At 33.8% G+C, this 15463-nt stretch overlaps 1 long non-coding RNA gene across 5 annotated transcripts; it reads right to left on the bottom strand.

The window, feature by feature from the left end:
* Nucleotides 1–470: 470 nt before the first annotated feature.
* On the bottom strand, nucleotides 471–15286 carry LOC114933653 (uncharacterized). Of its 5 annotated transcripts, none has more exons than XR_014924539.1 (8): nucleotides 15105–15286; nucleotides 14499–14605; nucleotides 13576–13806; nucleotides 12472–12626; nucleotides 12159–12385; nucleotides 10139–10293; nucleotides 1777–10040; nucleotides 471–1709 (listed from the first exon to the last, which is right to left on the bottom strand). It is a non-coding gene; the product is annotated as an uncharacterized LOC114933653 (long non-coding RNA). The 5 variants fall into 5 exon arrangements; XR_014924540.1 differs by lacking the exon at nucleotides 471–1709 and adding an exon at nucleotides 10639–10678 and having other exon boundaries at nucleotides 9855–10040; nucleotides 15105–15266; XR_014924537.1 differs by lacking the exon at nucleotides 471–1709 and having other exon boundaries at nucleotides 9855–10040; nucleotides 14499–14640; nucleotides 15105–15264.
* Nucleotides 15287–15463: the final 177 nt, after the last annotated feature.

The following is a 15463-nucleotide window of genomic DNA, read 5'->3' as shown; positions in this document are numbered from 1 at the left end:
CTGAACGACGTTGAATAATTTAGAAGAGCAACGCCAAACGCCCTTTTTAATTATATTTTATTTGTTTCTGTAGCAGTTTTATCCAATTTTACACAAAAAATTGATCGCGTATTGTTAATTGCTTAATAGACTTCCATGACAAGATAAAACAAATTATATACACGTCACACAAAACAGATTATTTGAACATGAACTGACCTGAATTAATTTGATAGAAATGTAGTTAAAGATTAGCACAAGAGATTTTAAGTGGCGAAAAATAAGTAACGCTGTTTGCGCACATTTTATTACAAATTTATAGTCCTAAAACTTTATAGCTAGATCGTGTATATAGTACTCAAGTACAAGTAATCCCAAAAACCATTTATTTCAGAATTACAAAGCATATTCTGTTATAGAACTCACATTTTTTGAATATACAATGTATGATATATTTACACGATTGTTGACAATGTCTATGGTTTTATTTTGTCTGAAGAATGGCTAATTTTTATTACAAATTCTAAAATAATAACAGACATTTATTTTATTTTTGACAGACTGTTTATGAGCGCGATAGTTATTGCGGTGCGAGAAATAGGGAAGACAAGTACTGATTTTTTTATAGACAACAAGCAACACAGTTTATTATATAAATCGAACACGAACACAATATGTACAAGATATTTAAGTTTCAGATGCTGAAATCAGCGCGAGCAGTTTATTGAAAAAACACGAGACGTAATTCCGTTTCAAAAGATTAGCAGTTTACAATTGGCGGTACCTTTGTGTGAGGCTGAAGCAACGAGACTGTCTTATTTGGTCGAGCGGAACGCTTTTTATTAGCGACCTAAAGAACTCTCCTAATTTTTTGACATTCAATGATTTTGGATGAATTTAAACATTTTGAGGTGACCCAAGAGCGCTGTTTTTAATTGGTAGCTGATAGTCTCTCATGTCAGAAATACGCTTCTGCCATGCGCAAAGTTTCAATCCGATCGAACCAATGGTTGATGGGCGTCCATTTTGCGCATTCGCGCATGCCTCATTAAATCATCGACGGTTTGCAACTTTTTTCAATATTTATTTTTATTGACTAGTTTTATTTGAAAAAAACAGTATGCACGCGATAGATTTATGGCCTTAGATTATATTTATATGTTTTTTCTATCGGTCTCTAATTGAAAAATCTCGAAATAAAGAGTTTTAAGCCGGTATTCATAGTCCGATCTTATATTTAAGATCGTCTTAATTAATGGTCGGAAGTTGACTTAAGACCCTGTTTAACCAATCAAATAGCTACGTAGCGTCCTAAGCTCGAACTTAAGACGATCTTAAATATAAGATCGAACTATAAATACCGGCCTTAATTTACATTACAAATGTTTTTAATTGCTATCTCAAACACAGACCAAATCGTTACAAAAGTAGTAAATCTGCTGTACATTAAAATATGTGATATAATAAAAGGCCAACTTAACGAGCTTATATGCTATTAATTGAAAAATTTATTTATTAATTTACGTCATACTATACAAAAGTTAAGATAAACGTTTCGACTGTACGACAGTCTTTCTCAATATCCTAATAATATGTTAAAAAATTAATTTAGTCATTTCGACATCATAAATAAATACAACAATTATAAGATTATATGACGAACGCAGTACAAAATTCATGTTTGTTGGCATGAGTTAGAGCGTCAGATGCTGTTATATTATGTAACGACACTGTGAACAAATTAATATATCCGCTCAAATATTACATTTAGATTTTTAATAAATAGTATTAACTTACTTTTTTGTCAACGAACATAACACTTTTTTTAAAAAATTATTTCTTTTTACTTAACATAATCACAATGTGTACTTTTTTAAAAAACAAATCGATATCTGTATCTTACAATGTCGGCGCGCTGTATATATACCCAATTTTTAAGATGACGTAGACAATTTTTTTAGAATATCATAATAAGAACCGTCAAGACGCTCGGTGTCCTTTTTTAGGTTGATACTGTTGTTTTCTTCTTTAATATATATCATTTCTGTAGATTAAGTTTATTTAATAACAGAAAATACTTTTTATATAACTTTATATAAAACTCGGCAATAAATAGTTATTAAAATTATGCAATTATAAAATTTCTTTTATTATTTTAAAATGTCGTGCCATTTTTTTTGTACATCCTGTATAAACCTGCTGTATTATATGTATACTATATTGTACTATACTGTACTAAATATACTATTCTTAATTGATATAATATCTAGTATATACAGGGTGTCTGACATATTAGATGTCACATCGAAAATATACGAGTAGATCTCGTTATTTGGAGACCATTTTTCTCAGCAAAAATATTAAAGCATCAATAATTTTTTAGTTATAATTAAGCGATTGAAAATAAAGGATTTTTCACAAATTAAGCCTTGTGGAAATAAAATATTAACAAAATCACATTTTCCAATTAATTTTAAGTAGAGTTTACTTTAATAAAATTTTGATTTAAGATTTAGTTATAAAAACACATGCTGGCAAAAATTGAGAATATGCAAAAAATGATGTCTTCCTCAATATTTTTGCTGAGGAAAAATCGTTGGTCTTCAAATAACGAGATCTACTTGTATATTTTCGATGTGACACTTTATGTCAGACACTCTGTATATATAGTTCTTAATTAATATATATAGTATAGACATTAGATTATTAATTATTTATTGATTTTATATCGATTAATTACTTAAATAGAATCGATAGTTATTACAATAAAAAAATTATTTAAAAAATTCAAGATAATCCGGGTAGCAAGCGTATACGTCATTTTGACGTTCAATGACGTTAGTTTTGTTACTTGAGAATAAGTTATTATAACAAAAAATATTTAAAAAGCTAATTTAAAGCTATTTAAAAAGCTAAAGAGTGTATTTCTCGAGTATTTCTCGAAATCAAAAATTTTAAGGTATGGTTTGGAAGAAGGGAGAAGGAAAAGATTGAATGAATTATGAGACCCGAAAAACAGGTCAACGACTGAAAGAAGCGATATTGTTTCAAACGTTCGTTTGGTGGAGGAGCTCTCTTCTTGATCAAAGAATTAAATTTCTGTGTTATCCGAGAAGAAGAGAGAAGAATAGGACTTTATGTCATTTTCAAGGTGAATATACCCAGGTAGAACATAAAACTCATAATAACATCATTATAACGTCACTTAAAAGCCATTTAAAAAAAACCATAATGATCTCATTTGATACATTTTTCGTTATTGGTTGGATAAGATTGATGGGGATGAGAATCCGTGAATTAGGCTAAGCGCTCCCGCTCGAAAGAGGAAGATGAAAGAATCCAAACCTCAAGGTAACGCGGTTTTCGGGAGAGCGGACGTTCCGTTGCGAGTGTAGGCTAAGTCGGGTCACAATTAGAAAAGTAAGAAAATCTCAGAGAAGAGTCAAGTCCACCAAGAGTCAGGACCATCTAAAGTTCACGAGCTGGAGTTACTCCAACGCTGTCTCGGAGCAGAAGTGTCTGTCGAACGAAATAAACTCTTTTACATTTGATCACGAGAATTGAATGATTACCAACCCGCTCATCTTCCACGAGCCAATCCTTACAGTTAATAAAATCAGAAGTGGGATTAACAACCTGTGCACAAATGCTGATTCGAGCCCAGGAAGAGACCCGATTTGAGAGTTTGCGAGGACGCCTGGAAGGGCTCACAGAGGAGCAACTCCGTGACGAAGCAATGACGTTGGGGTAGATCGCAGAGGGATCTTATCAGAGATTACTGGATCGAATTTTGGATCACTAGGGGACCAACCTGGGATTGTTGAACACGGAGCCGGTACCCCAAGCACCAGAGGAAGCGATGGCGCCGCCTGTTCCGTCGGGGAAGAAGGCCGGACAGCTGAGTAACACCGCGGGAGGAACTCGAGACGCAGCGCAGCCCGACAACGAAGAGATGGTACGGATACTAGCAAATATCCAGCAGATGCAGATGCAGAGCCGCCTAATGGAGCAACTGACGGTGCTGGTAGCGAGGACCCAGGAAACTCGCGCTGTAAATGCACCAGCGAAGGTGGAGGAAAAGATACCTAATAAGCAAGGAGAGACATCCTCGCCGAGCAGCCCAGGGCAGGCTGAACGGAGGTAGTAGTAGTAGTAGTAGTAGGAAGAGCGGGTGGGACTATATATGAGTCCCTAAAGATCACCTAGATCTAAAAGTTCCTTTGCGACACTCCGCTGTGCTTGAGAATTATCCCTGTAATACTCAATCCGGCGTTTTTCGCCAGATTGCACAGGTTGTTTATCCTTTGTTTATACAGCTCATCTGGTTCCATGAATGTGAACCCTAGATGTCTATATCTTTTTCTTCCGGGGTCTGGGTGGACTCGAACCTGCGCTCCACCTATTTTTCGTCTCAGGCGAGTTTCGGTGACGCAGCGTGCACGGCCATCTGCCGCCTTTGAACGGAGGTACCTTAATTAAAATAATTTCTCCGCAAATACCTTTGTTCGAGGGCTCCGAAAGAGACAGTTAGTTTAAGAGCTGCCGCCACGAGAGTGACGAACTCACGCTACCTCGCCCATTCGGGCATACGCGACCACTGCTATCCATCGTCTATCGGAATCGCCCCGAGAATGACGATAGAAAAATCCAGCTGCGCCTGCGAGCGTACGCAGAATGGACAGTTTAGCCACGACGAGCGAGTGAGCCCTTCTGCTCCTCTAGCCGATTTTCCTCCTAGGGACCACACTTACGCCATAAGGACACGGTGTGCGTGTTAGGCTGGTGCGGTCCCGCATCTCGCTCGCCGTGCCCACGGGGACCATGGGGAGGCCTGTCCATTTGTGTCCCGACCCGGATACACGCTCTGACCCTGAATGGGTGGATTGGTTTGGATAAGAGAAAAGGATGATTCTACTTTTTTCTCCGAAAGGGACAACGTGAGCAGATAGCTCGAACGAGTCGACTACGTTGGCGGTTTGTACGAGATCGGCGATAATATTATACTGCTAGCGACTACCAGCCGTCTCATAGGGATAGCTGGACTAGACTGGTATAATCGCCAGCCCACGAGCGTGATCTTTTCGTGGACCGAGGTGAAAAAGGGGTTAATGGAATATTTCTAGCACAAGGTCTCATTTACAGTAGCTATGTCGAGAATAAACGAACGAGTTTGGTTGCACGCTAAAGAGAAGTTTGTCGATTACGCAAACGATAAACTAAATCTAATGCAATTTTTAGATCTATCGGAGAAGGATCAAATTGATTTGACAGCGGCCGGCATAAGATTGCCCCTGATCCAGGTCGCTGCGACAGATAACCGAGCAGAGAGCTATCCGATTTTATCGAGCACATGCGGCGAGTGACAGAGACCACGGTGGTCACCGGCGGCCCAGAATTTCAATCTTCGAGACAGACGGGAAGCACTGCAGCAAAAGCGGAAGGCGCTTACAAGGACTTGGTGTGCCGAAATTGCCAGCGGAAAGGCCATATTGCGAAAGATTGCCGATCGAAACAACCGGGACACACGAGGTCCCAATGTCCGTCGAGAGCGTCAGAGCAACCAAAGACAGCGGCCAAAACGATCGCGAAGCCGGCCGACATCGCGACTATCGTAAGCGAAAAAGTATCGGAGATACCTTACTTACGCTTAGAAAGTTTAAATAATCGAGCCTGCTTTCTGAAAGCTTTAGTAGACTCAGGTAGCCGAATTAGCTTTGTAAAAAATTCAGTTTATAACGGCTTTCAACGTGACGTAAAGTTAGATCCGTCACCCTCAAATCAAAATTTTCAAGGCATAAGTAATACTCCGATTTGTATATTAGGAGCGGTAGAAAGCGTTGCGCGGATCAAGGATATATGTCGGGACTTAAAGATACAAATTTTGGTGGTGCCGGACACGACTATAAAGTATATTGTTAGGTAGAGCTTTTTTATTGGGAACGACTTGACAGTTACTTATAGACCGGGTCATTGAAAATGCGAGATTACGGAGAGTCATAACCACAAAACGGAGAAAATTTTATGTATAGACGCAATAAAAACGTGGAATTGGCGCAATGTAATATTAAGTAATTTGGAAAACAATGTGAACAGTGAGATGAGAAAAAAAAATCGGTTCGACGAGGTTGACGATATGCCTCTCGAGACGGTTAAAGATAATTACACAGTACGGGTCAATATAAAGGATGACTTTATTTACGCTTACGCGCCCCGGCGAGTATCTTATAATGAGAGATTAAAATTGCGGGAAATAACGGATGATCTGCTCAAACGAGGAATAATAATACCAAGTAGCTCGTCTTATTGTGCCCGAGTGGTGCCGGTAAAGAAAAAAACGGAGATATAAGAATGTGCGTGGATCTCCGTCCGTTGAATCAGAGGGTACATAAACAAAAGTTTCCGTTCCCTATTATCGAAGACCAACTTAACGGTTTGCAAGGAAAGCAAGTGTTTACAGTGCTTGATCTGAAGGACGGATTCCATCAGATCGACGTTCATCCGGACGATACCAAATATTTTTCCTTTGCTACGCCGGACGGGCAATTCGAGTATGTAAAGTTGCCCTTTGGTTTCGCAAATTCACCCGCCGAATTCCAGAAGAGAATCTTGCAAATATTTCAGCCGTTGATTCGCAAAAAGAAAATATTAATATATATGGATGATATAGTTATTGTTACCTGCTCTATTGAAGAAAATTTAAATAATTTGAAACAAATATTAATGATATTAAAACAATACGGGTTTGAATTAAATTTTTCAAAATGTCAATATTTAAAAACAAAAATAGAATATCTAGGTTATATTGTTTCCCAGGAAAAAATTACAATGAGCGACAAACATACGCAAACCATACTAGATTTCCTCCAGCTGAGAACGGTTAAACACCTGTAAGGTTTTCTTGGTTTGCTACGCCGGACGGGCAATTCGAGTATGTAAAGTTGCCCTTTGGTTTCGCAAATTCACCCGCCGAATTCCAGAAGAGAATCTTGCAAATATTTCAGCCGTTGATTCGCAAAAAGAAAATATTAATATATATGGATGATATAGTTATTGTTACCCGCTCTATTGAAGAAAATTTAAATAATTTGAAACAAATATTAATGATATTAAAACAATACGGGTTTGAATTAAATTTTTCAAAATGTCAATATTTAAAAACAAAAATAGAATATCTAGGCTATATTGTTTCCCAGGAAAAAATTACAATGAGCGACAAACATACGCAAACCATACTAGATTTCCTCCAGCTGAGAACGGTTAAACACCTGTAAGGTTTTCTTGGTTTAACTAATTATTTTCGGCGATTCATTCGCGACTACGTCTTAAAGGTGCAGCCATTGCACAAGCTGATGAGAAAATTGGCGAATTTTGTCTTCGACAAGGAATGTGTACAGGCGTTCCAGACATTAAAAAAAGAACTAATTATCCGGTACTGTGCCTGCACAATCCTTCGGCGGAAACGGAACTCTACACAGATGCGAGTGGCGTTAGTTTTGGAGCAATTTTACTCCAAAAACAAATAGATGGCAAATTAGCGCCGGTAGCTTATTTTAGTAAGGCTACCTCGGATATTGAAAAGAAATATCATAGCAACAAACTCGAGACATTAACAATTGTCAAAGCGTTAGAAAGGTTCTACATATATCTGCAAGGTATCCTCTTCAAGGTCGTAACCCACTGTAACTCCCTTGTATTAGTTTTAAAGAAAATTGAAATTAACCCTAGAATCGCGCGGTAGAGTTTGGATTTTCAAAACTATAATATCGAGGCCGTGCACTGGGGAGACAAAATGACACACATGGACGCGCTTAGTCGTAACATATATGTGATAAATGCACTCTCCTTCGAGGATAAGCTTATGTATAGACAACTGTTGGACCCGAACCTACAAAAACTCACCGAGGAAATTGAGTTGAAAGGGAGCAAACATTTCACTTTAATAAACGGCATGATTTTCAAAATCCATAGCAATCAATCCTTATTCGCAGTACCGGAAACAATAACGGAAAATATTATACGCGTCTACCATGACGAGACGGATCATGTAGGGATGGAAAATACCTTGAAGGGAATATAAGGGCATTATTGGTTTCCGTGTATGAAAAACAAAATAAAATCTCACATTGAAAATTGCGTCATCTGTCTCCAATTCTCTCTCTATACGCAACACCGCGAAAGAGAATTGCAGATAGTGGATAAAAACACTACCCCTTTCGAAACTATACACGTGGATCATTTCGGACCATTAGAGACGGCGTCCAATCGATATAAATATGTATTAATGGTTGATGACGCGTTTGCCAAGTATAACTGGTTAATACCTACCAAAACGACCAATGAAAAAGAAGTTGAAGAACGCCTTTCGTTCTTATTTAATATGTTCGGAGTACCAAGGCGTATAATTAGTGATAGAGGCTCGTGCTTCACCTCGCAGAATTTTGACCAGTTCCTAGAAGACGTATGTAAATGTACAACATGTCAAAGTCGCCGTAGCTTCCCCGTGGGCGAACGGGCAAGTGGAAAGGGTAAATAGCTTTCTAAAAAGCACTCTAGCAAAAATAACGGAAGATCCGAACAAATAGAAAACAAAATTGGGCGACGCATAATATGTCGTAAATAATACGCATCACAAGTCCATTGTTACAACGCCGAGTAAACTATTATTGGACTATGACCAGCGAAGACATAGCGATAGATCTTTATGCGAATTTATAAACGCCTTTACCAAGATCCAGACAGATTTTGTGGAAAAGCGCACTGCCCTACGCAACAGTGTGCGACTAGCGAATAAAAAAATTCGAGAATATAACAAAGCATACTACGATAAGAAACACAAAAAGTCGTCATTATATAGTGTAGGCGATCTAGTTTGATAAGAAGTATGAATGTTAAACCCGGCGTGAATCAAAAGTTACTTCCCAAATATAAGGAACCGTATTAAATTAAAGCCGTACTTAAAAAAAATCGTTACATAGTCGCGGATAAGAAAGGGTATAATCGTACGCATAAACCATACAACGACGCAATACTTTCATCAGATAAATTAAAACCGTGGATCTGAATAGGTGATTACTCTAAACCGATAGAAACAAAGGAAAACGAAGACGAGGACAATAACAAAAACGAGGACAGTAATAATAATAACGATGAGAACTGTGACGCGTGAATACAAATACCAAAATTATTATATTATAAGTCAAAATTTATTATGTAGTATAGTTATAAGTGTACTTCATTTGTTCTTTTTGAAAAATATATATATATCTAATTATATTTGTATCGACATATATGTGAGCGTTGTTCAGGGTCGAACACGAGGGTCAGGCTGGCCGAACTGTAAGGATTCCTGTGAAACGCGAAGACCGTAATATAAATCGTATAGGTATGTTATTGAGAAGTAGGATTAATGGGGATGAGAATCCGCGAATTAGTATAGTCCCAACAAAACTTAAGGGGGGAACAGGGGATGTATGGAATTAAATCTCTTGTAGAGATTATTCCAATTTTAAATCTTGGCCGTGACCAAGTAAAATTTAGTGCCTTGTGCACAGGTTTTTAATTCTAACGAAAACATTTAATTTTGTTGGGATAACGCACTGTCATCGACGATTTGGCTCTTATTGCCTGTTTGACACTCAATTTATATTTATATTTATATTACAGAGCCTTGTTAAATTCTTAATATATATATATATATATATTTATAAATGAATTACACATAAACTAAAATACACATAAACTATAATTATGAAAAAAAAAATTTGATATGTCGTACAAAGTACACAAAGTGACAATGCTATAATTAATGATAATATATTATCATAAACTCTTGTAAATATAAGTTTTGTAACTAAATAATAATAACTGCTCAGATCTCAAAGTAATAATTAACATTATTTTTTATTATTTATCAGTTTAAACATCTCTTATCTTATCAGGTACGTTTTCCTTATTATTTTTCGTTTCTCTGTGATATTGTTGCTTCGCAAAACGAAACCATTCCGCCATAATGTTTTCTGTTTCTGTTTCCGTTAATGTTGGGTAGTGTGAAACAACTTCTCCTTAAAGAAAAATAATAAAACAATTTTGATAGATATTTTGTAATACTTTATATTTAAAAATTAAAAATTTTTTTAATAGTTTATATCTTGAAACTTACTTTTTATTGTTTTTATTAACTGCAAATTACAAATTTTAAAATTATCTTTTTTCTCTTTCCAGGAACAATCCATGGCACATTTATTTGTGAAAATATTCTTTAAAATCCGATGAATATTGTCTTTATGATTATTCCCTCCAATTTTCGATAAAAATCTTTTCTCCAAAATAATATTTTTTGTTTGTTAATATATTTGCTTATCATAAAGTTTTTATATTAAAAAAATCATAATATATATTTATATATGACTGTTCGAAAGTTTGGAAACATTTACGATTATTTTACATCTCATAAAAAGTTAAAATTTCTAAAAATTCTTGAAAAAAGTAATGCAAATAAATAAAACAAAAAATTTTTTTTTTGTAAATATTTTATAATTTTAAAATTTATTTTTTTTAAATAAGTTTAAATACAATCAATTTGAAATATTATAAAAAAGCTCACATATATTTTTTATAAAACCATTAGTAAAGTTAACAAGTAAACCTATTTAATAATACCTTTTCGTTGATTTTTGTCGAATAATGTTTCGTCTATATTCTTTTAAAGTAAAACAAAACTATTGAAAAAACTTTATAACCAATTTTCAATTATATGTAATTTTTTTAGTAACAAAAAATATAGAAACAAAAACAATTTTGTAGCTTTTACCGCTCCTCTCTAAAATATATATTTTTTAAAACTCATTTATGATTTTTTTGTTTAAATACTTGACTTTTTATAAGTTATGAAAAAATTACGGTAAAAGTGAAGATCAGCGGTTCTTCTCACCGATTTTTAAAAACTTTTTTTACAAGTAGATTTTGATGCGTAGAAAAACTTTTTCCTTTCACGAAATCGTCGCTCTGCCATGCGAAACGAGATATTAATTTTTTAAGATAACCACTTTTTAACTACTTCTTCGCTCTGCCTGCACATACACACACACAGCGGAGCGATGCGGGGAATGCGAAAGGGGTGCGAGGGGCCGAAGGCCCCCCTCGCACCCCATCCCCCTGCACCATCACGCCGGTAGGAGTGCCTGAGCATAAAGGCCTAAACACAATAGAAAATATAAGGAATAGGAACAGGGAATAACGTAAAAAAGAAAGACAGAGAAATATCTTTTTCTCTCTTTTTTCCTACATTATTCCTTGTTCTTATTCCTTATATTTTCCATTGTGCTTAGGCCTTAAGTGCGCGAAACTTTCTATGCATAAAGTGTATTCGTGGATACAGTGTGAGCCCCTCGCAGGAGAACGGAACACACTGTAATCACGCATATACTTTCTCACCTGTATGGCACGATTGCTTCTTATTAATTAAAAGGCAAAGCAATGTTTATCGTGGCGCGAAGCGCCTAATACTCATGATAGGGATTCTATTTCCCCAATGGAGTTATTTTTCAGCGGGCCGCAGGTCGGTGCGGCGAGCGTAGCGAGCCGTATTATGTCTATCTTAGAGTGTTTAGGTCGTCGCCTGGTCAATCGCAATCACACTAGAGAGTTTAGGCATCGACCTAAACACTCTAAGATAGACATGATACGGCTCGCTACGCTCGCCGTACCGGCCTGCGGCCCGCTAAAAAATAACTCCATTGAGGAAATAGAATCCCTATCATGAGGAATGAGCGTTTCGCGCCACGATAGACATTGCTTTGCCTTCTAATTAATAAGAGGCAATTGCAACGTATCCGCGCGTCTATTTCCATTATCTATTTCTATTTAAAATCGAAGAAACTTTATCTCCCCTTACACCCCTCCGCTGTATATGTGTGTACGTGTGTGCAGCCGGAGCAAAGAAGTCAATTAAAAAGTAGTTATCCTTGAAAATTAATATCTCGTTTCGCGTGGCAGAGCGACAATTTTGTCAGAGGAAAAAGTTTTTCTACGTATCAAAATCTACTTGTAAAAAAATTTCAAAAAAATCGGTGAGAAGGACCGCTCATCTTTACCTTTACCAAAATCACAAGTGTTGCCGAATTATATAATAATATTAACGATAATAAAAACATACATTGTAAAAAAATTTAAAAACTTACGAGTAGCGTTTCTGCTTCTTTATTTGTTTTCAATATATTTTCTATATTTCTTATATCTTCAATTTGGTTGAGAAGAAAAAACTCCACAATAAAATTATTGCTTTCCATAGATTGTTGTATTGGATAGCTCCGCCTGATTACATCTTCAATTTTTTTCAATCGTTCAGTGTTATCTCTTAATGTTACATTGCATGTTGCCACCAAACGTTTTATCTCTTTTAAGTTTTCTGTAATGTTATAGCTAATATTGTACGTATATATAAGACAAAGATATTATAAAATTAAATTAAAATTGTTTTGAAAAATAACGTACCTTGTATATTAAAGTTTTCTTGCGTTTGAAGAGGAGTTGAGAAAAAAATTGGTACAAGCAGTATTTAATTCATTATTAATCAATTGATTATATCGTCTTTTAGATAAATATCGTAATTCTTTAGGCATGATGAACAAGTTTTTCTTATATAAATGCTGAAAAAAAATATATATATATATATATATGTATATATATATTTACATGTATATACATACATATACATACACACACACATTTATACATATATATAAAATATTTGAATGCACATATCTATTATACATATAATCTTTCCACGATTATCTTCCGAACCTCATTATTCGTTATTCTCAGTATCAAAAAACTTTATTAGGAAAAAGTAGTAATATATAGATAAGAATCTGTAGAAAGAAACTAACCCTCAAAAATTGAAGATAAAAAAAAAGATAAATTAAATTTTAATTTTCATTAAATAACAGTTTTAATAAATTATAAAAAGAAACAAATTTACAAAAATCTATTTTTTGTTAATTTTATATGATGTAATAAATTCTATATAATTAGATAGATAAAATAAAGATAAAATATAATAAACTTTAAATCCATTATGAATATAAAATTAATAAGAATTCTGAATTTATATAAATCTTTATTTATTATTATATATTTAAGTAAATAGATTTCTTTCTGTACAATCTCATCTATATAAAAGAAGTATAATAAATCAACTTATTATTAACACATCAATAATAAACAATTGTAAAATGTTTTTTTAAAAGTATTAAAAAATAATTTATTAAAAGCTGTTCTAATTGAAATAAAAATGATTTAAAATCTATATATATATTGATCTAATGCAATAAAGTAGCTTAATTCTAAAGATTTGTTCTATAGTTTTACTAGTTAGAAATCAAAAATATTAAAATATATTTTACGTCTCTATGACAGAATGCTGCAATAATGTAATTATTACAGCATTCTGTCATAAACGTAAAATGTACTTGCAAAATGATTGATAAATTTTAATATGTCTAACTAGTACAATATACAAAATAAATATATTTGACCAAAAAGCTTAATTTTTCACTTAGCATAAAAATATACATTATCTTATTATTAGAAACTTACCTAATATAATTGTTGATTATATTATTGGGTCTCTATTGGAACCAAACCATATTGGTGTTATCTGCTGCAAATCTTTATCTTTCACCAACAGATACTATGTTAATAGTAATGCGCATATATATATAATATATAATAATCCATATGACAGCGTTTTCTCTCTCTCTCTCTCTCTCTCTCTCTCTCTCTCTATATATATATATATATATATATATAAGTACCTGTGACAGATTGCTGCAACATAATAAAGATAATAATTATTTTTTTATATATTTTCTTATATCTCCTAACAAAAACACAAAGTACCAATAATATACAATAACTGTTATTAATTATTATAATTTCCTACTCAATAATGTTACTATAATATAATACAACATGCCTTGTGCATAACAGTTATATTGTTCAGTAAAAATTTAAATTATTATATACTATAAGATCTATTGTACAATGCCACAGGCAATAGGCAATAAGAACAGGAAATAACGTAGAAAGAAAAGACAAGAAATATCTCTTCTCTCTTTCTTTCCTACGTTATTTGATTCTGTTCTTATTATTTGTTGTCTGTAGCATTGTGCAATATATAGATCTCATAATTATAACTTCCCATCCAACAATATATTATGTATAACTGTTTTATGTTCAAGTATGTTAATAATATAATTATATTTATTGTATAATTGTAACATAACCTAGAACTTTATAGGCAGAATATGATAAATTATTTAAACATATATATATTTTTTAAATATGTATAAATATATATTTATAAATAATTTATCATTATATATTTAATATTCTGCTTATAAGGTTTTAGGTTATTTTACAATCACAGTCGTTGAAGGCCGTAACATGTTAATTAAAATATATGCAAATGCTTCCCATAACTTATATCAAACGTTTATTTAATAAACAAATAAGCTTACCTCTGATTGAAATTGCACTTTATTAGACATTGCGTAAAAAAGACTAACACACAGGACACACACGATGACACACGTGTCGGATCTCTTCTTCCCTGCACAAGTGCGCACTAGCGGAAAAGGCGGCGGAGATAAATATATCCTTCTTAATACAAATTATATTATACCAATATGACATAAACATAAAAATTGTTATGTAACACGCGACATACCAGTTATATTAATGTTCATTTATATAACATATAAATAACAAAGTAATATTATTAGCAATATAACACAGTTACATTGTATATATAAAATAAAGTTACGTAGCTATAATATTAATAGTGTAACATTTGTTATATTAAATGTTAGTCCTGAGTAATATAATATTTATATTTTCATTATGTTATATCTGTTATATTACATGTTACTCCTGAGTTATATAACATTTATATTTGGTGTTTGCTGAGATGCAATATTTTAGTAATATTTCGTGTTGTAGGGGTTAAGCATCACCATAAAAGCTTTTCAAGATCCCAACTCATTAAATAAAAATATTTATTTACGATTATATTTCCCCTCAGTTACAATAAATAAAATTATAAAATGCATTTATACAAAACATACATAAATTTTGAATTACCGCGTAGTCGTGGAGTGAAAATGATAGAATTTTGTTACTAAAAGCCCTTGCACAATACTAGGTAACAGGCAATAGGAATAAAAAATAGAAAATATCCACCAATAGGAACAGAGAATAATATCTATCTCCTTTTCCGATTAATTGATATTTTCTATTTTTTATTCTTATTGCCTGTTGCCTGGCATTGCGCAAGGGCCTTAATTGCGATAGTTTGTATAGAAGCACGGTTCTCGGTACCCCGCGAATCGCATGCACGAGCTGGAATACTTTGCTATAGTTTACGTCACGTATACTGTACTGATTGTGAAATGCTATAGATAGTACAGTATACGTGACGTAAACT

The sequence above is a fragment of the Nylanderia fulva genome, unplaced genomic scaffold (genome assembly GCF_048542155.1).
Source record: "Nylanderia fulva isolate GAGA-0341 unplaced genomic scaffold, ASM4854215v1 Scaffold192, whole genome shotgun sequence".
Classification (NCBI taxonomy): Eukaryota; Metazoa; Arthropoda; class Insecta; order Hymenoptera; family Formicidae; genus Nylanderia; species Nylanderia fulva.
The sequence above is the reverse complement of the archived record's forward strand: the minus strand, read 5'-3'. Positions and strand labels throughout refer to the sequence as shown.